Source organism: Cavia porcellus, unplaced genomic scaffold (assembly GCF_034190915.1).
Source record: "Cavia porcellus strain 051 isolate PalLab524CR breed Dunkin Hartley unplaced genomic scaffold, mCavPor4.1 scaffold_10, whole genome shotgun sequence".
NCBI lineage: Eukaryota > Metazoa > Chordata > Mammalia > Rodentia > Caviidae > Cavia > Cavia porcellus.
The window spans coordinates 87,619,281-87,643,003 of record NW_026947493.1 but is presented as its reverse complement, the minus strand read 5'-3'; the positions used below and the strand labels follow the sequence as shown (position 1 = coordinate 87,643,003).

Genomic DNA, 23,723 nt, shown 5'->3' with positions numbered 1-23,723 from the left:
CCGTCCCGTCTGCACGCAGCTGCGACCCCAACAACTTATTCCTATGGGGCGTTGATGTTTAAAACGTCAGGATCTGAAATTCATGCTTTGATGAGCTGGATCATCTTAAATGGGGGACCCAGCCGGCTTTTTAGGACAACAGAGCAGGAGTCAGAGTTTTCTCGGAGCCAGAGAGGGCGAGCTGCACGGGCTCTGCCTTGGAGGAGAAGGCGAGGGTCGAGCAGACCAGGGCGGAAGGCGGCTCGGCCCAGGCTTCCGGACTTCCTGCGGGGACCCATGGAAGGTCCGAAGGTGACCGCAGGCCCGAGCGTCCTGCCCCTGGAATGCGACGCTGTCGCCCACTTCCTGTGGCCTGGGTCTCCTGACCAGCAGCACAGGGTCCCCGCTTGTGTCATCGAGTGGGCAAGCGGGCTGCGAGCTGTGACTGTCCCAGGGTGTTGACGGCAGGGCCACTGTCACTGCAGGCGGGGCTCAGCTTGGCGGCTGTCCTCTTCCTCCTCCTGCTGGTAGTGTGCACGTGTGCGCTTGTGTGCGCGTATACGTGTATGCATGTGTGCGCTTGTGTGCACATCCCTGTGTGTGCATGTCCGTGCACATGTGTGCTCTTGTATGTGTGTGTGCGCATCTGTATGTGCATGTGTGTGCACGTGTGTGTGCTTGTGTGTGCATGTGAATGTGCATGAGTGTGTCCATATGTGCCAGTGTGTGCCTGTGTATGTGTGTGCACGTATGTGTGCGTAGATGCACGTGTGTGCGTATGCGTTTGTGCCTATGCGTGTGCCGGTGCGTGCCCATGCACTGACGGGGGTGCTCTGCCCGCCGCGGACCTGCTCCCAGGGACCTGATTCCGAAGGTCGCACAGGCCAGCTTCTCGGCGCCCTGTGTCTCAGCTTCCACCCACCTAACCCGGCGGGCGTCTGGAGCTAGGCGGAGAAGCAGGGCTTGCTCCTGCGGGTTCGGGCCCGCCCGCAGCCAGCTCCGCGTGGACCTGGGCTCCAAGGCCTCGTGGCCCCCCGTCTGTGCCGGTGCCCGCCCCAGCTGCGCCATCCCCAGCGGGCCAAGGAGCATCCGTCCTGCACAGTTCCCGTGTGGGATTCTCTGGGGCTCTCTGACACAAAACCAGGTAATGTAATGGTGAGAAAAACCAGTGGTCCACACATCCCTGAAAAGTATCTCCATCCAGGGTTTCCAGAACACCTGGGGGCGGATGAGCGCAGGGCTGGTGGGTGTGGGTGTCACAGGCTGGTGGCCCGGTCCTCTGTGGCTCCTGCGGTGGGAAGAGGTGGTGATGCCCAGCGCGCCTCTGCGCCCCATCTGAATTCCCCCTCGTCAGCCCCAGGGCCGGAGACCCTGCTCCCGATGGCACCCAGCAGGGGGGGCCAGGCTGATGCCCTCCACCTCGCGTCGGTGGGCAGCGCCCCCCATGCTGCCGCACCCCACTTTCCCAGCCTCCTCACGAACCTGGCGGTGAGCCCTGCTCCGAGTCTCAGCCCCACGGGGGACAGAGACGCTGATCTCAGGAGCGGGGTGCACTACAGGGCGTTCATTTCTTTTATATTTTCATCGTTTACTTCTGCATATTCGAGGAATGGCTCAAAGTTTTATCATGAAACTTTTATATGCTGGAGTGTACCCTAGGAAGTGTACTCTAGTATAATTTCAGTTCATTCATTGATCTAACCTTTGAACCCATCATTTAAAAAGTCTCACAGACAAGAAAGTAAGAGATGATTGCCTTAGGCTGGGAATTACAGGGAGTTCAGGAGGGCAGGGAATAAAAATACTCCAGAATTAGCTGTGGTGATGATTATAAAGGTGCAAACGGAGGAAAACTGTTGAGTTGAATGTTTTAAATTCTCAAATAGTACAATAGGAGGTGTGATTAAAGAATATGGTAAATACTTAAATTTAAGAAATGTTACAGTAAAAGACACATAACCATTAATGTCCTCTAATACTCTTCCCATTTTGAACAAACATCCAGTAGTCCTTGCCAGTTCTGGAAGTCTTTTTTTTTTTTTTTTTTTTTAAGAGAAAAAAAAAACAGAAATAACAATAAAACAGAGTTTCCTAACAGGTTAGTGGGAGAGTAACAATAATTAATACTTTGCACATTATCTTCATAGTAATTATTCAGCGTAAAAGATATAAGCATGGTATGGTGTCCAAATAATATTAGCAAAAACCTTTCTTTTCAATGCACTAAGAGAAACTAGCTGTGTAACTATCTTAACTATGTTGTTTCTAAGTACATTTTTTCTTTTTCCCTTTCTTTCTTTCCCCTTTCCCTCATCATAGTTTATCTTTACTTTTGAACAGTTTATTCTCAATTCACGATACCTATTGCATATTTCGGGGCTTATTTACTCGTTCTGTTTCTCACACTAGTGAGACAATTCAATGCTTACATATATGGGTCTGATTTATTTCACTCATAATATGGTCTTGAGTTGCATCTGTTTACCTATATAAGTATCATTTATCCTTCCTTATGGCTGAGTAGTACTGCACTGTATATTAAAAATACATCTTTTTTATCCATTGCTCAGTTGATGGGCATTTGAGTTGTTTCCAAGATTAGGTATTACAAATTATGCTGCTCTAAACATGAGTATATATGTATCACTATGGTATGATATTTTTTAATGAAAACCAATAGAAAGAGGCCAACAGGCAGGTCAAGCAATTAAGCAGAGGAGAAAGACAGGGAAGAAATCAGGGAAACAACAAGAAAAAGAAAAACCAATACATATCAGTTATTACCATCAATAAAATTGATCTTAACTCATCAACCAAAAGAAACAGACTGGCAGAATGGATCAAGAACAAGGCCCAACATTATGCTGCATTCAAGAAACACATTTAACCCATAAAGAAATCCATAGCCTAACAACATAGAAAATAATTCTCCATGACACAGGAACCCAGAAAAAAGCAGAGGTAACCGTTCTGTTTGCAGACAAGCTTTCTTTCTTACCTGCACTGTCGTGGCTGCCTTGACGTCCTGAATGAGCTGAAAACACTGCCCTTCCATGGTGACTCTGACTTTGGGAAAGAGCCAGGAGTCGCGCCGTGCCAGGGGCGGTGACTGGCATGGACAAGGACAGTGGGTGGCTGCATTTGCCGGGTCCTTACCACAGCTCCTGAGGACTCCGAGAAAGATGAACTGTCAGGGCTGCTGTGGCAGTGGCGAGAGTGAGGGGGTCAGTGTGAGGGGAGGGTACTCTAAGGGGAATTAAGGGCGATGTGTCTTTTACTGGGATGAATTCTAAGTAATTTACATTACACTGCATATTTTGATCACCTCTTGTATGTGTTATACCTCTCAATAACGCTGGTATCTAAAGTATCTTCTGTGAAAAAGGCCAGAGGGTCTATGTAAGAAAAAAGATGAGCCCATTTCAATATTGTGATTTTTATGTTGGTGGGTTTGTCTCTGCAACCTGTGAAAATTTATAGAGCAGGAAAAGAAGTTTGAAGCCTTGAAAATCTTCATGAAAACTCACACTATTATCCTTTCTTCTTGATTTCCCTTTTACATAGATCTACATGAAGAATGCAAAACCTTGGTTCATTTTCAGGCAGATTTTATTTTTAAATTGGAAAACGTGTTCTTACCGAGGACAGGGATTCCTCAAAATCGCATTTCTCTCTTGAGATGGAAGACTTGGAGACGCATTATAAAACTGACTCAGGGGAGGGAACAGTGGGTGGTCTGCTATTCCCCAGATGCTCAGATCACACTGCTTCCTGCCCCGATTTACAGGTCTGGTGGCTGAAGTGCTGGGGGGTCAAGCCAGACCACTCTCCTGGGGGACAGAGTCAGTTTGTGCTGGAGCCTGAGCTCTGAAGCTCTGGGCCTGCTACCCCTGAGGAGATTCTCCAAGGCAGGGAGGGAATGGCGACAGGAAACTAAAGATGAACCAGAAAAGCTGGTGACCTTGGACCAGAGCAGACTCCACTCTGCTCCTTGACAGCTTGGCCGCCTTAGCACTGTTCTTGTTGGTCCGCCTAGCTGTCCCAGTCTGCAGAGAGGACTGGGGGTGACAGGTGAGACAGTGCCTGCCTGGGGCCCAGCAAACGCTGGGCTTGTTGAGTAGCACAAGGCGCAGGCTTTGCCACACGGACGCTCCTCCTCCACTGCAGAAATTCAGATGGTTTTTTGCTCACTGCTCCTAGAGCAGCTGCGAACTCTTGACAAATGAGAATCTGTAGGGTTTGTTTAGCTGGAGGAAGGAAGCAGTGCTGAGAAAGGACACTCAGAACGAACAGGAAAGCACCTTTGTTCTGCTGTTCACCTCTGGGTGGGTCACAGTGTTGCTGCATCAGTCCTGTGGTTCGGCCATTCGGTGATACTGTTGAATCGGTCACTCTGCCTGGCGCTGCTTGGGTACCCAATCAGAGTCTGCTGCGGGTGAGATGATCAGCACCTTCCCGCAGTTTCTCTCTTAGCAGAAATGGAGAGGAAGTCCGTGAACAAGTACCATAAACAGAGGCGCCTGGACAGCCTGGGAGGGTGCATGTGAACAGGCAGCTGAGGTGCAGGGTTAAAACCACCCCTCAGGCTTTATCCTGCTAACCCTAAAAGACAACTCCACACTTCTAAGCCATTGAGCTGGCCATGTACATGTTGCTGGCGCTGGAGGGGTTCTCGTGTCCAGTGTGTTCTTCATGGCCAGAGCACCGCAGCAATGCTGATGACCACAGCAAAGAAGGCGTGGGCCACACTAGGAGGATGGGCATCCGGAGGACAGCCTGGCTCTGCCCTCGTCAGGAAGGTGCTGTGCCCAGTTGCAGTCTCCCCAGGGTGCTGCTGGGCAAGGGCCCAGCTTCCAAGCCAAGCTCAAGACAGTAACAGGCATCACTCTGGTCTCCATAGGCAAGATAAGTGCATTTCCTGTTGCCTGCCAGAGGGAGCTTAGCAGTGCTTTTATCTGGCCAATTAAACTCTTGGTACTCAAGGTGCAGGTGCAGCAGAGTAGGCACAGCGGGGCCTCGGGGACTGGCAGCCAGCGATGTCCAGTGACCCTGACCAGGGAACTTACTCGTGGCGGGGGCGGTGTGAGGTTTCTGTTAACTTCATGTGAGAAGTTTTCCATTTTATAAAGTCATTTTCCCGTGGTAATTAGGAAGGTTCGATCTACAGACTCGGTTAAAATACAGTCCTAGCAGCAAGAGGTGAGGCCCCTGCACGATGTCCACACTGTTATGCACATGGTGTCCACACTGCACTCCACACCGTGCCCCACACCAAAGGCTTCTGCCAGTCCAGGCTCAGGGTCAAGAGTGGTGACTCGGGTAGGTCAGCCTCCGACTCAGGGCTGCATGCCCGCCCACATTTATCATGCAGGATCGCTTTCGTTTTAGAACAGAGTGGGGTTGTTTTCCATCTTTCTTTCTGCTCTTTGTTATATTTTGAACAAAATGCCACTTGAAAGTGATCACATCCTTGCATGATTTTAATGCTACTCAATGATCGTATCAGTTTTTGGACTGCAGATTTTGTGAGCCAGTCTGTTCAGGTTACAAAGTGGAGTTTTAGAGGCTAAACTACAAGAGGCAAACATTTCATATGTTGAAAATGTGGAATGGGAATGATTTTATATGATTTGGGTTAATCAGTTAAATCACAATAGATTTTTAAAGTTTATGAAGACAATTTTACAATTGACCACTTAAAGAAGCATGAATTGGAATTTTAAAAATTGTGTTAGAGTAAATGGATAGGCTTCTCTCTGCGGCAACATGGAAAATAAGGCTCACATCTTCCGAGGGGATTCGGAGGGCAGAACTGAGGGAACGCAGGTCAGGTATGTCCTGTGGTCTTTGACTCCATCCTGCAGAACTGCAGACGGTGTAAGCAGGCAGCAGTGTACTTGGTGAGGGACTGAGTCCAGCTGTAGCCCCCAGACGGCCTTACATCTGTGCGTTACTACCTCACCTGCTTCTCTGTCTGGAGAAGATGCTGCTGGAACTGAGTGAGACAGAGGTGAAATCCAAGCTGAACTCAGTGTGAACAGCTCAGCCTGAAACGTGCTCATGTATCAGCAGCCTTGCTGCGTTTGAGGCTGAGCTTTGAGAGACTGAATTGAAGCCGGATCTCTTGGGGCTCCAGTGGACTTCACTGTCCCCCAGGAGGGGCCTCAAGACTCTGCTCTTCAATGCACACAGCATTGAGCTAAATGAGAGAGAGGGAGGGAGAGAGAGGGTCAGAGTGCGCAAGAGACACGACAGCACTCAGTGAGGGAGGCCAGGCAGTGTACTGCAAAGGTGAAATGAACAGGGTGAGCTAAGATTGTTGGAAATGGACAAAATCTAGACAGTTGGGTAAAATCCACTTGGTCTGAGTTTTCTGAGGCATCTCAGTTGCCCAAAGTTCCCTGAGCACTAACTTTGATCCTTCCTCACCATGACTCTCAGGGTGCCAGGCTTTGAATAAAGCTGGTGGCTCCATAATTCCCAGAACCACTGTGGCGGCCCAAGCCCGTGAGGCTCCGTGCATTTGCTCACCGAGGCTCCTTGGCTGGGCCAGTTATCAGCACTGCATCAGTGAGCGTGATCTCTCCTGTGGCCTCTCTGCAGCTGAGCTGTTCTGGCCCGTGCTTAACCTCCCTGTTTGCTAATGTGGTTTTAACTATGCACTGAAGTGCACTGCCCTATACATAGCACTGTCTTTAATTAATTGTGCTTACAGCTAGCATCTGGAGAGCATCACAGAACATCTGCTTTGCATACAGCCACCTAGGGATTACTGAAGTCTGGCACTTTAGGTATTTTTATAGTGTATGTAACATAAGTTAGCTGCACTCAAGTACAAATGAGTTGAAAAGAAATTAAGCAAAATGTCTGTGGTTCAGTACCTTAAAAGAAACAATCAGACCTAGGATTAAGTTTCATTTCTCCCAGTGGAAGCACCCATTCTTTCTTGCTGTGCCTTGGTGGGTTGGAAGGCGGAAGGCAGGTGGGGCACTGGAGAGTGTTAAATTGGGGTGGGTCGTCTGCAGCATAGACGTGCACAGGACGTGCAGACTGGTTAACTGGGTGCCAGGTGAAGGTGAAGGTGAAGGAAACGCGATCTTCTGGTTTCTAACCTTTCGATTTCACTTTGGAGTTTTGACTCCAGAGTCATCTTAGGCGAGTGTAGCTTGCACACATGCTGTGTGACAGGGACCACTTCACACAGTGTGTTTCTGCCATGCTTCATCTTCTCGTTCCTGTTCAATCCAGTCCTTTACAAAGTACAATCTCCAGTAAATTTTGCCACTCTGTAACTTTTTCTTGATGTTATTCTAGGCTCAGAAGTGTCAGTGACATGAAGAGTGAAATTCTTCTCTCCCACCGCAGCTTTTCTGTGACAGCTTGGTACTCACATATACTCACACTGTGTGTCTCTGTGGGAAGCCAGGGCACTTCAGTTATTCCCTGATGTTCTGGAATTGCGCCATGAATGGAATAATTATTTTTATTAATAAGAAGGGAACTTAGTTCATGATCGAAACCCAATAACCCTGTATTGATTTGACTATTATGGATCGAAAGAGCCACACAGGTTTGGTGTGATTTTCAAGTAGCTAAAACTAAAGAGTCGTTGCTAAGTTTTCTATTCATCATTATCTTACTCTGTTTCGCACATGTGGACTCATTTCCCAGCTCTGTTCAGCCACTCTGCACACCTGTGGGCTGCTCAGAAGAAGCTCGCTGGCTCTGCGTACCCACAGCAGCTGGTGGCGAAGTGGCTGCCCAGGGGTTCTGCTCCCCAGGAAGAGGGTCGGGCTCGGGGCACAGAATCACAGGCGTCTTTGGCAAATGGCAGCCCTGGCATTTATGGAGCTCCTGCTGTGCCTGGGGACTCTGCCGAGTGCTTGGCTACCCTACCACGTCCCCCACTCTTGGCCTCTCCTTCAGGAGAGAAGACGGTGCCCTTGTGAAGTGACTCCTCAGTGTCCCACAGCTGCCAGGTCACAGCAGGAAAAATGCCCAACAGTCGGAAATTCCAGCTTGCACACGAGTTTCACTGTAGTGTGACAGCTGGAGAAGCCAGAGGGGAACTGAACAGAGCCGAGAGACCCTCCCCGGCTGGGACCACGCGTGTGAGGTGTGAGTCTGAACCTCTGGGCATGAGCGCAGCAGCTGCTTCAGACTTCGCTTGAGCTCAGGCAAAGTAAGAACTTGATACTTTGTATGTTTTGGCATATTTTATTTTTGTCACACTGAGAAAAAAAAAAGCCAGTGGGCTAAGAGTATATTCTAGTTTCTGAAGAAAAGTATTCAGTGAGTTTGGAACTGCTTTTCCAAGTTGCCTTGCCTAGTTTGAGGCCTACACCGCTTTCCAACTCCATGAACTCTCTCCAGTTTCCTCCGTATCCCAGGAAGGAGTCCTGAGGTCCCAAGAGAGGATGAACTGCTCCACGGGGAGCACTCGCCTTTGTGCCCCTTCCCCGGTCCCCCGAGCACCAGGTTCAGGTTGTGCACCAGAAACCCCACGTAACTGGCTTTGGAGGTTGGCTTTTCCCCTCCTCAACTATGAGGGTGCACAGGCTGAGCCAGCTGCCCAGGCTCAGGAAGAGGCGGAGGCCTCTACCCGTGGCTCCACATTGGCGGGCACTGGTGACTTCTCTTCCTGGGCCCACATGGCACCATCTCAGCTCCAGTCTGGGTGCAGGATGGAGAGCAGCGGCCACACTGCGGCCTCCAAGGCCACAGCGGGGAAGCGGGGTACTTTATTACTCCCCTTCACGTCCTCGGCTCCGGCAAGGCAAGCAGGGGACAGCACTGTGACTGCCAAGGGGAGTCTCATGCTTAGCTGAAAGTGGGAAGTTCTCTCAGAGTGGGAAAAATGGGAAAGATCCTCCCAGATTCTGAGCGGTGGCTGTCATTCCAGCCTTCCCTTTTATGTTTGATAACTCTGGAAGTATAAGGTTGGTTTCCATTGTTCATTTGATTTACCTAATTTTTTCTGGATCATTTTAATCAGCAGTAACCTTTCCTTAAAGCTATCTCCCGGATATGCCTGAAAATGAATTCCATTCCTGTGAAATTCACACGTGAGAGTGCACTGACTCCAGAAATGGCCTCCGAGTTGCTACGTTCTGAGGTCTTCTTCCCACAGAATCGATCGACTTTCTCTTATGAAGCCTTTGTTTGCTGAACACTGGAGAGAAGAGACGTCCTAGGTAGCAAGGTCTTTCCCCAGAAAGTGCAGGCAGCAGGACTGACAGGATTGAAATTCGGGGCCTCTGTTCGAGAGCCCAAGTTTTTCCGCCCCTGCTCCAGCAAAAACCGCGTCAGTCAGTGCTGTCTCTCTGGGTGCTGGGTTCATGCCCGACGCAGCAGGGTGAGGGACAGGGACTTAGCACTGGGGACTGCCTGGCACGCAGCACCTCGCCCTTTAGCTGGGTAGTGTGTTGATTTTGAGACATCGGAATTCAGTTTGGAGAAGGTTATGGTTGGCATCTTCCCCCCAGAATAATGTCAAGGAATTACTTTGAGCCCCAGCCCCAGACCAGATAAACTGTTGATGTCTGTAGAGAGGAAAGGGAGAAGGGGCCACTGTGCTGAGGGCCTCTCACCACCGGACACACAGCTGGTCAGTTCCGTGGGTGCTTGTAAACTTCAGACACTGAACTAGTGTCTGTCCCCTGAATTTATCGCTTTGATTTCTTTTGGAATGGGTGTCTCCAAATACAGAATACAAATTGTAAGGGAGCCGGGGACATGGTTGGCAGTAGAGCTTATCAAGCGAAGTGACATTTAATAAGCATTTATTATATCTGAGCTGAGTGCTGGGTGCTCTTCCATGTGTTAATTCCTAAGATTCATGGTGCGCCATGCAGTCTGTGTGATTAGCTGTCAGAATGTTCTAATAAATAAGGCAGATTTGATATCGAAATGACACTGCACAGGATTTTTATCTCGAGGCTTCATGCTTCATTCTGCCAATTATAGCACTGCTTATGAATTTACTGCTCGCCCAATTAACAGACACTCTCACATGTTAGCATTGCGGGCAGTCCGCTTTATTTTTCTGGTTCTTGTTTTTCTTGGCTTTCAGTTCTTTCAGAAGAAGCTGCCAGAAGTGCAAATGTCCACTTGAAACTGTGAAGTTTTCCATTGTCCCTGAGATAGAGCTGTTCCTGGGACTCCGCCGTTGGCTTCCTGGTCCCTGCCTATGGTCACCCGGCTTTCATCACTAGGTCTGAGGTGCTACCGTGGGCGACCAGGGCTCAGTCCACTCACAGGTTAGGGCTCAGAGCTTGAGAGTGGGCAGCCCCTTGGGCTCAGCCTGGGCCTGGTGGCAGGCAGCTTGGTGGGGGAGGCAGAAGTCGCAGCTCAGACCAGGAGAGGGAAAGGAGAGGCCTGGCAGTTCCCTTTGCGTGAGAGTCCCAGAGCTACCTTGGTCCTGGGCAGGACATCACTCTGGGACCCCTCTGAGCCTGCTCTGCCCTCCCAAGGACTCGGAGTGGGGGACATTGAGGCAGCTCCGGCCCCAGCCGCTGGGACAGCCCCCTGGCTGCCCTGAACACTGCCAGTCTGACCAGGGCCTCGAGCCTGTGCTCTCCTTGCACCTACCCTGACTGACCCTGTGGCCAGCTGGCAGCCTTTGCTGGTGGAGAGGACAGAGCAGGACAGACAGCTGGTTTTTAAAACTTGTGTCAGCGTCTCGACACCTTACAAACAGTTTTTCAGATCTCGGTATCTTTCACCATTATTGGTTCATTTTAAAAAATGTTCAGCTAACCGGGCATGGTGGTGTATTCCTGTAATCCCAGCACTTGGGAGGCTGAGGCAGGAGGATGGCTGAGAGTTTGAGGCCAGCCTGGGCTACATGGCAAGTTCTGAACTACGTAGTGAGACACTGTCTCAAACAAACAAACAAACAAACGAACAAAAAGTTTAGCTTGCTTTCTTCTGCTCAAGAAAATTCAGATTCATTTTTTGAATGAAATCTAGACTAGGAAAATACACCCAACTTCGCTGCACTGCAGTTTGGGGGAATATGCCCACCAAGTAATGATGCTGCTTCTCCCTCCTTCTCTCTCTCTGCTCTTTGTTCTTGTCTTTCTCCTCCTGCTCCTCCTTCCACTGCCTGCCCACACCCTCTTCCCCTGGCCTTCAGCTGTTCCTGAGGTGGCTTGAAAACACGCGTTTGTGGGATGTGTCTCTTGACATCTGCGAGTTAAACTTGGCTTTTGTGAATGTCTGTGGAGGTGGCCGTTCCCTCTGTACCATCATCCCTGTGCGCAGCGATACGTCTGAGGGGTGTGCGGGGAAGCAGTTAAGGCCACAAGCTCTGTGGGGATCAAATCCAGCTCCCCACCGGCAGCCTGGTGCTGACCTGGCAGCATCATGAGGCTTGGTGCTGTGGACTGTGTCTCAGACACAATGGAAAATTGATATAAACTATTTCTCTTCAAGTTACATGTGAATGTTTCTTTCTCACGGTATTGTAAAGCTGCGTGGGTTGGGGGACCCCGTCTGCCAGCAGCTCCTCTGCTGGGGCGATCATCCATTGGATGAATGAGTTTATGGGGTTGAAACTTGAAAGCTTCATGTAATGTATTCAGGTACACAAACATGTCTATCACTTTAATTACGCTCTAAAATTTATTCTTTTATTTGTCTCCTGCTGCACTTAGAAAAAACTAGGAAACCATGAAATAAATTTTCTTGCCATTTGTACAGTAACTAAAAATGGCCAGAACGTGAGCAGCTAGCTTCCTTGTCCAATCAGAGAAGTGGCTGCTTGTGCTGAATTTCAGGCCAGATTTTCTGTCTGCCTTTTCAATTCAAAATTTCATGACAAAGATAACAAAATTGATTGACCTTTTATAATATGTTTCTGAAAATCTTTCTACACATTTGAATTTTTTTTCCAAGCAGTGCTTCAACAGTGGCTGTGGTCTGGAGTTGATACTGGGTTTGTCACAAAGGGCCGTGCCCTTAGCAGCGGTGACAGAGTTTAGTCTGACTTGATCACCGACAGGGCTATCTTGTCAGACAGAGCTTGTGGCTTTTTTTAAATGCAGTGAGGGTTTTGCACTTGTCCCCTGGAGGACAGCAGGTGCCTGGTCGTGACCTGCAAGGTGTAAACTAGCACACCTCAGTTCCCGCTTGAGGGCAGAGGTGCCTGCTCCTGGGCCTCCGCTCGCTGGCCCAGGGTACCCTGGGTCCTGGTGTTCCGCAGGCTCCGAACTAGACCTTAAACGGAGTCCCCTTCCCTTCTCATCCCACTGCTCTTCTAAGTGATTTTTTTCCACATTAAGTTAGCCTTTATTTTTCTGTATGACGTACATCATTTTAAAACTAAACCATACAGATTTGAAGCAGCATTGCTTTGACAATTCATATTACATCACAAACCAAGTTTTGTGTCCTATCTGATCCACACAAGCTGCAACCATGTGCAGCCAGTATTTGGACTAGTTTAAATTTAATACCCAGCCGGCTCGGATCTGACAGACTTAATTTTATTAATTCAGGAAAGTGGGCTCCATTTTTCGGATGTGCCAGAAATGATCATGGCTCACGAGGAAGACTGGGAGGACATGTGTGGAATAAACTTCTATTCAGTGCAGATCTGGGGCGCAGTGACGGGAACTGATGCATGCACCCCACTGACTTGTGCTGATGAAGGCACCTGTGAAAACACGCTCGCTCCCTCTGTGAGTCACTCTGTTCAGACAGCAGGACATGATCATAAGGAAGCTTGGCGTGCCCACTTATATTTAGCAGGGTGAAAACACCGTGGACTCATTGGAACAATCTGAGCTCCCACACATGGCTCTGAGCACGTGAATCGCAACACGGTGAGGCCTCGTGCTGGCTGCGTTTAGCCTGGACTCAGCCTCTGATCAGTGCGGCTGCCGCACCGGCTATCCCGGTGCAGCACACAGATAGGAAGCTCTTTGCCACTGAAGGACAGGGGTGCCAGGTCAGGGTGCCAGCAGCACAGGTTTCCTGAGCCCTGCCTCTCCTGACCTGTGGACGGACATGCTATGATGTTCCCCTGTCCCTCTGAGGATGTGAGCTTAGGGTCTCTCTGCAGATCCAGATGCCCTGTTTAATGGGGAAGCCTGGGCAGATTGGAGCAGGTGGACATCACAGTCCTCCTTTCAAATAGCCATGCTCCGAGATGCATGCGGAAGGTGAGAATGGATATCAGGGGGACAGTGAGCCAATGACATCCGAGACATTTATTTCTCAACACTGAGACATTTTGAATCTGTACTAACACAAAGTACACTGTGGACTCTTTTCTACATGTAACCACCGGATACAGTACGTTTGGCCTCTTCAGCTAGAAGCGTGGTTTGATCTCCATGTTGCTGTCCATTGCACACTGTGTCTGAGTGGACAGAAGATGGTGGGAGAGATGCGATTTCTAATTCAGGCCGTGAATGGAGCTGACTCAAAGAGGCCGTGTGCTCCCAACATTTCCAGGGCGCCATCTTCTCCTAGCTCATCTGCGAGGCCTGGTCCACCACTCCTATGTGTCCCCAACCCCCAGCACGTACTACTCACGGGGTGGGTATTGACAAGCAATGATTTTCACATGTGGACTGAACAGATGAGTGGTTTCTCTATTAGCAGGGGTTTCAAATCCTAAGGATAGAGCCACAAACTGTTATAGACACGTTTTGGGGGATTATTAACAAGAGCTTATCCATACATTCACCTGTGAAAGAAGCGTGGCTGTCGCCTGATCAAAACGGAATGGCTTGTGTCAGCAGAACAAAAGTAAAGCGGTTCCCTGAGGGAAGAGCAGCGGGAAGACTGCGGTGAGCACGTCTCCCAGGGCCACCCTGGCTCTGGGACCGACTCGCACTTACCGTCATCAGCTGTGCAGGGAGTGTGGTTCCTAGACGCTGTGCGCCCTCCTCAGTCTCGTTTCCCCTCACTGTCCGATTCTGTCCATAGCCCATTCCCGTGCCAGGTGATTCCCTAGCAAGCAGCACTCTCCCCTGAGACACTCTTGCTGTTTCTTTTTTGTTGTTGTTGTTGTTGTTAATGTAAGGTTGACACATGTTTAAATACTATCAGTTGACATGAAGTTTAAACCTAGACAGATTGAGAAGTGACTAATGGGAGAGATGCACGGCAGTCCTGGCCAGTCAGGTCCCTGAACTGCCCATCAATCGCTGGAACAGTCTTGCATGATTCCAGGGGAAATCTGCTTTCCGGCTCTGTGCGCAGGAGTGGATTTCCCCGGGGCTGTGATGTGGGCACTTTGCTGGAATTGCAGGACAACGCAGCCACCTCCAGCAGGAAGTTATGAAATAGCGGCGGGATTATTGTGTGGAAGAAACAGTGCATCCTCGGAGAAAACAGGTGCACGGTGCACAGCCTCTCTGTGGACACCGAGCTCGGGGCGATGTCTTAGGGACCCTCTTGGGTGAGAAATCAGAGTGCAGGTGGGATGAAGAGAGCTGAATTTTAGTTGATATTTTCCATAGCTTCTCAGAGTAGACAGAAAAGATTTCAGAAAAGGAACACTAAAGCCTGAGATATTGTCCACAGGCGTCCCGGCCTGCAGCAGGTCCAAGGGTGGCTTCTGGGGTGTTTGTCACCAGGAGGCGGGGCCTGAGGCCTCTACTAGCTCCAGGGCTCAATGAAGAGCCCTGTACTTTCTCAAAGCTGCAGCCCGGAGCTCTGGCTCTGGCTCCTCCTGGCTCATCCACCCATGCCCTTGCGTGCTGTCTCCCTGTGTCTTGGCTTGGCTCTTTCTCCTTGGAGGGCTTCAGCCAGATCAGATGGGGGCTGCCCTCATTGCTAGATTTGTCTTAATCACCTCTTGAGGGCCCTGACCCTGAATGCAGCTGTGCCCTCAGCTAGGGACTTAGGGCTTCAGCATAGGAAAGGGCCCGAGAACATCATCGTGTCCAGACCACTGGATTCCACGCTGAACTCACTTTCTAAGCACCTGGGTTGGCCCAGCCTCCCCGAATTCGTTCACTCGCCTGCACTGATGCCCCTCTCGCTGTCCCAGCTCCCTCTGCCCTCCTGAGTCCCGGACGCCCAGAGCTTCCCCCAGTGATTCCTTTTTCTGGATGTGACCATCTGTCTGTCCACGTGAGTATGGATGTTTGCTCTGTGGTTCTCTTGTCTGTTGTGACCTGGCTGCCTCTGTCATTTCCTCCAGATACTGCCAGCCTGGCAGTCGTCTCCTTTCTTGGCCTAGGCTCCTTAGTAAGTCTCAACCTCCATTTACGACCCAGTCATATGCCTGTGCTCTACACATGGCTGCTAGAATGTGGCCCTGCAAGGTCAGTTGGCTCCCTGGTTCAGCTCCTTCTGCGGCTGCAGTGGTCAGAAGCCAGCCCCAGTTGGTTGAGGCTCACAGGCCTCAGTTTCCCCTTACAGTCTCCTTCCCTCACCCCACACGTCATGGCACGTCCCTTGAGGGCACTTCCCGGACAGCTCTGACTGTGCCTGCGGGAGCCAGCGTCCCTCCCAGCTCCTCCTGCGGGGTGCGGCTCCTCCGAACCCTGGCCCACGGGCTGCTCCCCGCAGACTCTGCCTCCTGGGACTCGGAGGAGGCTGCCGCAGTGTTGGTCTCTTTGTCCTCACCCCTGGGAGCCCCTCAGTTTCCTGTCATCTATTCGACTGTATCTTCCTGTCCATCACGAGGAGGGATGAGGAATGTAGACCATGGAGTCTGGCAGCCTGGGTTTCATTTTGGCTGAACATTTCTTCTTGGGAAGTTGAAACTTGACCCAAAATAAATACACACAAATAAGTACAAGTATAGTAAAAATTTTATTGACTAAAGTACATTGACTATTAGTGCATTTTTAAGAGAAAGAAATGGATCCTACATCTTTTCTGAATGGTGTAAATGTATCATCACTAAGAGGCAACAAAATAGAAAATCTTTCTATTTTTTATTCAGAAAAAGTTACAGGAAAAATGTTTTAATGCAGAGGGTTAGGTTGATGGATGCTGCATATGCACCACGGTGTTGCACTGATTCTGTACTGACTTTTCCTGAACCTGCTTCTAACGGAACCCAGCTTGCATGTTACCTGGGAAGAGAACCAGCCGGAGCCTGCTGCAGGCTGGGGTCCCGGGGAGTAATGGGCTGACCCTCAGAGAGGCCGGCAGCCTGTCATGCAAGCGCCTCCTACCGACTGGGATATCCTGGAATTATGCCCACATTACATTAAACTATCATTGCAAACATACTAGTTCAGAAGATATACAATCTTTGCTATCACCTTTTTGGCACCAGAGATTTCTATATTCAATGAATCTTATCCTTCCAAAAAAAACATGCTTGAATCTGTTAGTTTCTTCATAATAGAAACCCTACCCTTTTCCTATGCAAACATGAGGCTAATAATTTAAACATCATGAAAATAGGACCTAATGGGCATTTGATACTTATCTGAGAGGATAGATATCACATATCATTTACCTTTTAAATATTGATGTCATAATCTATAAATCACACAAAAAAGAATAGTTACAGATTGTTTTTGATGAGGAGAGGGATTTCAAATTACCCAAGCAAATCAACCAAATCCGTATATCAGTAGTTGAATTTAGATCTCAGAATATTGTTCATTTCTATACTTTGGGTTTATGTTACAGATCATAAATCAAATTTTCTCTAATCCTTTAAGTGTCAAACAATGCTGTGAAAATAAGCCAACCAATCCCTCTTTTACATGATGGGATGTGACTTCAGATAAACATTGAAGAACATAGATAGAAAAAAATGTTTCATTAGAAGAACACAAAAGAATTAAATGTGTAATATTTTCATAAATTTTCTTATGCTCAGAAAGCAAAATTCAGCCAGAGAGCAAGGCATAAAACTTTCTTCATAAGTAATAACAAACATATTGCTTGAAAAAAAAAAACCAAGCATGCCCTTTTTTTACCATAATAAAAATGGAGCATTAAAAATAGTACAATAAAAATAAGGAATCACTTATAAACATGAATGTGATTTTGTTTAAACAGAAAAAAACCCAAAGGACTTCTTAGTTTATTGAGCCACACTGTGGTTCTCAGGCAACTTTGTAGGAAAATAAACACGATCGACTTGTGGCTGATAATGTAGCTTCACATCCAAGTTAATTTTATTTTTAAAATTAAAATTACATCTTTAAGTGAGTTGTTCAAGCTCATGGGTTTGAATTAAACCTCGTGGCTACACTGTGCATTACACGAAACCCTTAAGTCTGCCTGGAGGTCACCATTGGCTGACTTGCAAATGCAAGACCTACTCACGTAGGCAAGAGTTGGCAATTTTGTATCATTGGGTTAGCATTTTGGGAGAAAGATAGTAACTTCAGGCCATTATCAAAATTCTATTATATGCTTCACTGTAAGAAATTGAGATGCTGAAGGTCTTTATGTTGTTGATTTTATCTCATTAAAGTCATGCACCATTAAAAAAGATAATAAACAGACCAAAAAGAGCTTGGGAATTTTTTCTCTTCCAGTCTAAGAATAGAAAAGATCTTGCTAGTGACGGGATACACAAGCAATGACACAGAGCCCGGGCCAGCGGTTTCCAGCTCGGGTCTCTGCGGAGGTAACAAGCACTGGGAACACAGAGATCAGGCTCCCCGTTTTATTTAGACCTGCACGAGGCTTCGGCAAGATTTTCACACCAAAGCTTGGGAAAACAAAACAACATCAAGTTGCTATTGGATTTAACAAAATATTTATTTTAAATGCAGATCCGGCTCGAAGATACAAATGAAGGCTCGAGGTAATGGGGCTGCATCTAAATATGACCTTGAAATCTTACAAGTAAAGGACAAAAGAGTTCACTGAGGAGAATTTACCAAAACACCAACAAATAACCCTAAAGTAAAAGGGAAAGGGAGAGTTAGGGAAATAACGTTCCTTACCTCTAACCCATATTCTAAATGTTTACAGCTTAAAGTTGGCATTATGGAGCCCTCTGCTAGGTAATGCCCGCTTCACCACCCCGAGTTACTGTTTCTTCCTCTTGGCATGATGACTCAGCCATAGGATGTTTTACCCCAATTTTCCTGTTTGTTTTTGTCCCTTTCCCATTTCCTAGCATAATAAAAACAGAACAGTAAAAGTTGTATGGCAGGTGACCTCTTGGAAGAAATGGATGGTGTGTGGTCAGCTGGAGCGGTGGGCAGGACATCACAATTGCACACACACACACACATGTGCACACACATGTGAAAGTTCAGAGGACCCAGAATTAAAGGAGGAAAGATTTATCTGGCTCATGTTTCTAGAGGCTTCAGTCCACGGTCAGCTGGCTCCAGGAAGAGGGCATCACAGGGCAGCCACAGTTCATGGCCAGCTGAAGGCAGCAGAGCAACAAGGGGCCACTGCAGCCCTTTCTGTCCCTTATACCCTGTCACGCTGCTTAGGGCAGGCCGCACTCACACCTGTAGTCCTGTTGCCCCTGAGCCTAGCACTGCACCGTGAGTGGGTCCCGGCGTCGCACACTCTAGATCCAGCCACCTCTGAGCAAGCCCCCCGTGACTGCGTGAGGCATTGGGGGCATCTAGAACAGAGGTAACAGTTCCTAAGCGGATGGAACCACTACCTCATGCAGCTTATGACGCTCAAAGAACGTTTCAGGAGCACTTTGTTTCTTTGGATGCTCAAACATTTGTTAGGTACTGACAAGATAGAATAATCTGGAATCAGACCAACTACTGACAACAAATTGTTTTGTATTTATTTTATAATCAGAGATAGCATTATTACTGGGAAAGAAAGGTTAATACTTAGATATAACAGAGTAGAGTGCTCAAAGGATGGAGCTTGTTTTACCACTTATAATGTCTTACATACCACTGAGCTTGACGTTTAATTATTGTTCTAAAAACTGCAAAGTCCTATTACTAAGCTGATCCTAGAAGGAAAAATTCTGGGGCTATCAAGCCAGACACAACCTTCATGCAATGGACCTCTTTGACCAGTGCGGCTCACTGGAGGAGAGATCCCCTGTCCACCCTCCCTCAGGTCGGCTATCCTGCATGAGTCTCTGAGTTAATCAGCTCTGTGGCTGCTCAGGCTGGGTGGGGCAGGAAGTTGGTAACCCTAGTTGTTGGCATTGGGAGACTTGGATCAAACTAGGTTCTGATCTCGCTATATTCAGAAAAGACTCTGTTCCCCAATCATTTTTATTGAGTTCAATATTTAACATTATTTTTACAATGACTGCAATGATCCTAACCTGGACACAGTCTCCACACAGTGTGTGTTCTGAATCTGCTCTCTGTGTCCCTGCTCTGACACGTGCTCTCAATCATGATCCATAAAACTTGGTACAAAAATCAGGCTTCACTCTCCAGTGCTGAAGCACCATAAATGGCTTGCACACCCCTGGGAGTCCTGGAGTCTCTTAATTTACTGAAAGCCTAAGTGCATTTAATAATCACTGGGTGTCCAAAGCCAGCACCAGTCACGGTCAGTTATTTACTCCTCTCTCCCTCTCCAGCCAGGGAGAAGCCAGATTCCCATGGCGGCTCTGGCCTCCCCCACCGTGTGGAGAGAGAAACCCACTGCCAAAGCAGATAGTGTGCAGCGATCCTGACAGGGCTACCAGGTCTCCCTGCACAGAATCAGAGCTAATCCATCATTCCTGAGCTTTCTGTATCTGATGTGCCTTGATGTTCAGAGCAGCCCAGGAGCCAGAGGGATAAGGAGCAGTAGATTGTGCCTCTTTCATGATTTATTCTCTTCTCAGCCCCTTGCGCTGCAGAGCCGTGTGCTGGCATCTGTCCATCGGTGCACAGAGGGATGAGCCTGGGGTCTCCCCAGCTCGGGGCTCAGAGGGCAGGCAGGCGGGCTGTGGTGCAACCCTGCTGCAACTGAAGGCTTTCAGTGTTTACCAAGGGGAGGATGGTTGGTGATGAATTTCCAGATTTTAAAGTGGCAACATGAGAGCTGGGTGAAGTTTTGAGCGGTCAGAAGGAAGGAAGTGCTGAGATTTTTCACTTCTCATTTCCAGAGGCTGTCTTCTTCCCAAGGGGCTTCTACTGGATTCTGAATCCTTAGCGTGTGTATGAAGGGGTGTGGCTCTGGGTCGTGGGCAGAATCAGGTGCTTGGAGGTTAAAGTCAGAGCTGCCTGCAGCTCTGTCCACTCGCTGCCGGAGGTCAGTGTGCGTGTCAAGGAGCGGGGCTGGAACACACGAGGGGCAGCAGATGCGTTGCCTTCGAAGCTCTCTCAAGGAGCTGTACGAGACAGATGTCTGCGAAGCAATGTCTCAGTGAAAGCAGCCCATCATCTGGGGAACTAGGGCTGGCCTCTAGGTACCCCTCTGTGTGTTAAAAATACACCTCTCGACCTGGGAACTCGGTTTATCTTTCTGTTTTATTCCAGACGCTGCCATCATTTTGCTCACACCGCTCTGGATTGCTGGGCCACCCAGAAGCAAGGCCCCTCTTTCACTTGTCTGTGCCGAACTCCACTGAGATAAACGGAGATCTGGCACGGCAAGGACCTGCCTAAGAACTACCCAAATCCCCCGATTCACCGCATTAAGGTGCTGTCCTGCCAGGGGGTTCACAATAGCCAATGCCTGCTAAAACATTAAAGTTTAAATTATTAAATATTTAAATAGAACAAACAGTAAATTATTGTAGAATGTATGTTTCTTTTCTGTGATGTTGGAAATGTCTTTTGATGACGCACCACCTGCCCTTCTAATCCTGCTCCTTCAGGTGACTGGCAGATGAAGGTCTCAGGCCAGGGCCCCGCCTCCCCACTTCCCACTCTGTCTCTCTCACAACTCACAGCCAAGCAGAATTCAAGCTTCTGCACATGTGCACATGATCGTGGTGCTCGTGCAGCCACTTTATAGCTGTAGATGTCTTTGGCACAAGCTTTGGAGCCGGGCTGTCTGGCTGGAGCCCTGGTCTGGACATTGGATCAGATCTGGGTCCCGGGCCAGTTCTCTGCCTTCTGATCTGCACCTGTGAAGTGGAGATAATCACGGTTCCCCTCAACAGCCTTTCAGGGGGGCGCAAGAGTTAATTCATTAACAGCACTCGGAGCACACTGAAAAGGGCACAGCCAGCACTAAACTGAGCTCTGAATCTCAGCCATAGGTGGCCTTTTACAGCTAAAGACACAGGATGTGAGGTTAAAACTCCAAAGATGACCTCAAGTCTTCTTACCCGGCAGGCAGATGATTCACAGCTGGAATTCTCCACCTACCCTCGGGCCAATGCTCACCCGCCTTCCTTGAACCATCAGAGCCCTGGAATGCACATCTTGGGGGTTTTATCACAGTCTTGAGACGTCTTGAGTTAGTGAGCAGGCCTGCCAGCCCTCACTGGGCTCCACTAACTCAGCTCGCTGCGGCACGGGAGGGTGCCGCGTGGACCGATCTAATCTCCCTGCCTTCATCACAAGGCACATTTTACTCTCCTCGTAGAGAAACCTAATTCGCTCAGGATGATTTGGAAAGACTGTTATTTTGTGTTTTTAGGCTCATGAAGCACAATATTCAGATGCTAGAAATATTATCCTTAGTGGGTATAGTGGAAGATTCTGAGTCTGACTTGGTGATTTAACTTTTACCATTTTTTTCCTACGAAGTAGGTAAAATCCCTGGAATTATGGTTCCTTTTTCTCCTGCTCCTTTTGCTCTTACCACTGGGCCACTGACTAAACTTTGCGGACACTGGGCTCGTAAGGAAAGAAAATGCTTGTCATATTGTTATTGTTGGGCAGAGGCGTAGGCACTTTTAATGTGAGCAAAGTCCCGAGAGTCTGCCACGCTGTCAGTCCCATCCTTAAACTCGCTCCGGCCAAAGGGTGACCGTGGCCCTGTCACCTGGTCAGCGCAGTAGGTCTCCTTCACACTCTTTCTCACTGGCAGGCTCCGCTCTGGGCACTGCCAGCCCTTGTCACATTTGTTTAGGCAGATAACTTGACACCATGTGTTTGGCAGGGAGCCTGTTGCTGTGGATCCTTTGCAACTCCCATGATCACTCCAGTGTCCTAAGTTCTGCGCTGAATATTGCCACATAACGTCCCAGGCAGGAGGCCCCAGCACAGCCTCACAGGGTGCAAGATGGGGTGGCCCCAGGGTCAGCTCAATCTTAGAAGAGGATTTGGCTGGCGGAGCGAGGGGGGTGGGAATGTGTTGCCCCGTGAACAGGGAGAAGAGGGGATGAGGAAAGAATGCCTTCATCAGGAAGCCTGGTGTGAGTGGCATCCAGTTTCCCACAGGAAGGTGTCAGTGGGCTCAGGAAACCAATAATGGCTTTTGTGACCTTCAGGTCTGGAAGCAGTTTCACTGGTTGAAGTCATATAAGTTCAGCTAAATCTGCATGTGTTGTAAATGTTTATCTGGCAGCCTGACATGGTTGTTCCTGAAATTATAGGGTAGAGTCTTATCTTTCCTAGCATATAATTTCCTAAATGCTTTTCTGGATGGTGTTTAAGATAATAAATATGGCTGAGCTATTGTTTGATGCTGAGTGTTCTCAAGCTTCGGTTGGGAGAGAAGACTCTCCGGGACTGTGTTTCCCTGAGGCTGCAGGAGGCTGTCAGAGGCGGCTGCAGACGGAGCCCTGGTGGAGCGTAAACAGTGTGTCCTGGCCGAGCAATGCATTCCCTCCTCTTCCAGACGCTGGGCTGGACTGCTGCAGTCCGGCGAGCAGCATTCCTCTTGGGAATCGTGCAAGTGGGCAGTGGCAGTAGAGGACACGGACCACCTCAACGAGGCCACCCTTTGCCCTTCAGTGGCCACTTGGAGCCCGGCCACCCTCGGACATGGCAGTGCAGAAGACAGCAGAGTACTAAGACGGGGACGCGTGCCTCAGTGGGGCAGGCAGAGAAAGAGAAGTGATGGGGTGAGGCTGTCCCAGGCCACAGCTGGCGAGGGTGGCTCTTGTTGACAGCCCAATCTGACCCCCCATGGGTGAGTGGCTTTTTGTCCTGGGGTCCTCCTTTATCCGCAGGGGACAGGAGCCAAGGTCCAGAGTGGATGCTGCGGGACAGATAGAATCAAACCCTCAATATCTGTCCCTTCTTGTCATGCTCACCTGTGATGACTTTCACTTTGTAAATGCAAGATGAACAGTATGACCAATAACAAATAATGTTAGCAATATGCCACAATAAAAGTTATTGAAAGTCATTAATTGATTATTTCTGGCATTTGTCATCTGGCAGGTTTGCATGGAACCATGTGTGGTGGACTGACAATTGGTGTTCAGTTTGTAACACCGGGCTGAACTGAGTCAGTGTGGCGCTGGGTGCGGAAGGCACACCTGAGGTTTACTGCCAACAGCATACAAGGGGAACCGCAGGGGAAGCTGGGGGCTGTGAGTCTCCTGGAGAAGTGTGTCCTGCTGGCTTTCCTCACATGAACTCAGTTCTTATTATCGGAGGAGCTCAGGTCCTCACTGTCGGTGAGGATGGCTGTGGTTCATTATGGAGGAACCCTGGTCCTTATCTTGAGCGCTGCTTCCTGGCTGAGCGCAGATCTCTCAGCCTGCTGGCACAGCCCCTTCATCCCACTGGTTCAGACTTTCTGGCCTCCACTGCTGATCTTTGAGCCTTCTCGGTGCGGATCCTTGATACAGACTTGATGAGTTATTGTTGTGGGCTCTAGGCCTCCAGCTGGACTTGTGGAGAACACTGCCATGCAGGCTCTGGATCGTCACCTGGACTCATGCAGGCCACTGCAGTGGCACCCAGGCCCTCAGCTGGATTCTTTGGGTCTCTGGTGCGTGGACACATCTCCTGTATGTTTTG

General features: G+C 49.0%; 3 long non-coding RNA genes across 4 annotated transcripts in view; all 3 read left to right on the top strand.

Moving 5' to 3' along the window:
* The window catches only part of LOC134477958 (uncharacterized), a 433,997-nt gene that overhangs the window by 361,661 nt on the left and 48,613 nt on the right, over positions 1–23,723 (top strand). The gene's annotated exons all lie outside the window — the stretch shown is intronic.
* Positions 1–23,723, top strand: part of LOC134477956 (uncharacterized) — a 30,724-nt gene that overhangs the window by 595 nt on the left and 6,406 nt on the right. For both annotated transcript variants that reach the window (XR_010050296.1, XR_010050295.1), the window contains exon 2: positions 23,139–23,694. This is a non-coding gene — a long non-coding RNA (uncharacterized LOC134477956). The remainder of the gene's footprint in view (positions 1–23,138; positions 23,695–23,723) is intronic.
* On the top strand, positions 547–23,103 carry LOC134477957 (uncharacterized). Its single transcript, XR_010050297.1, has 2 exons — positions 547–1,123; positions 20,334–23,103. It is a non-coding gene; the product is annotated as an uncharacterized LOC134477957 (long non-coding RNA).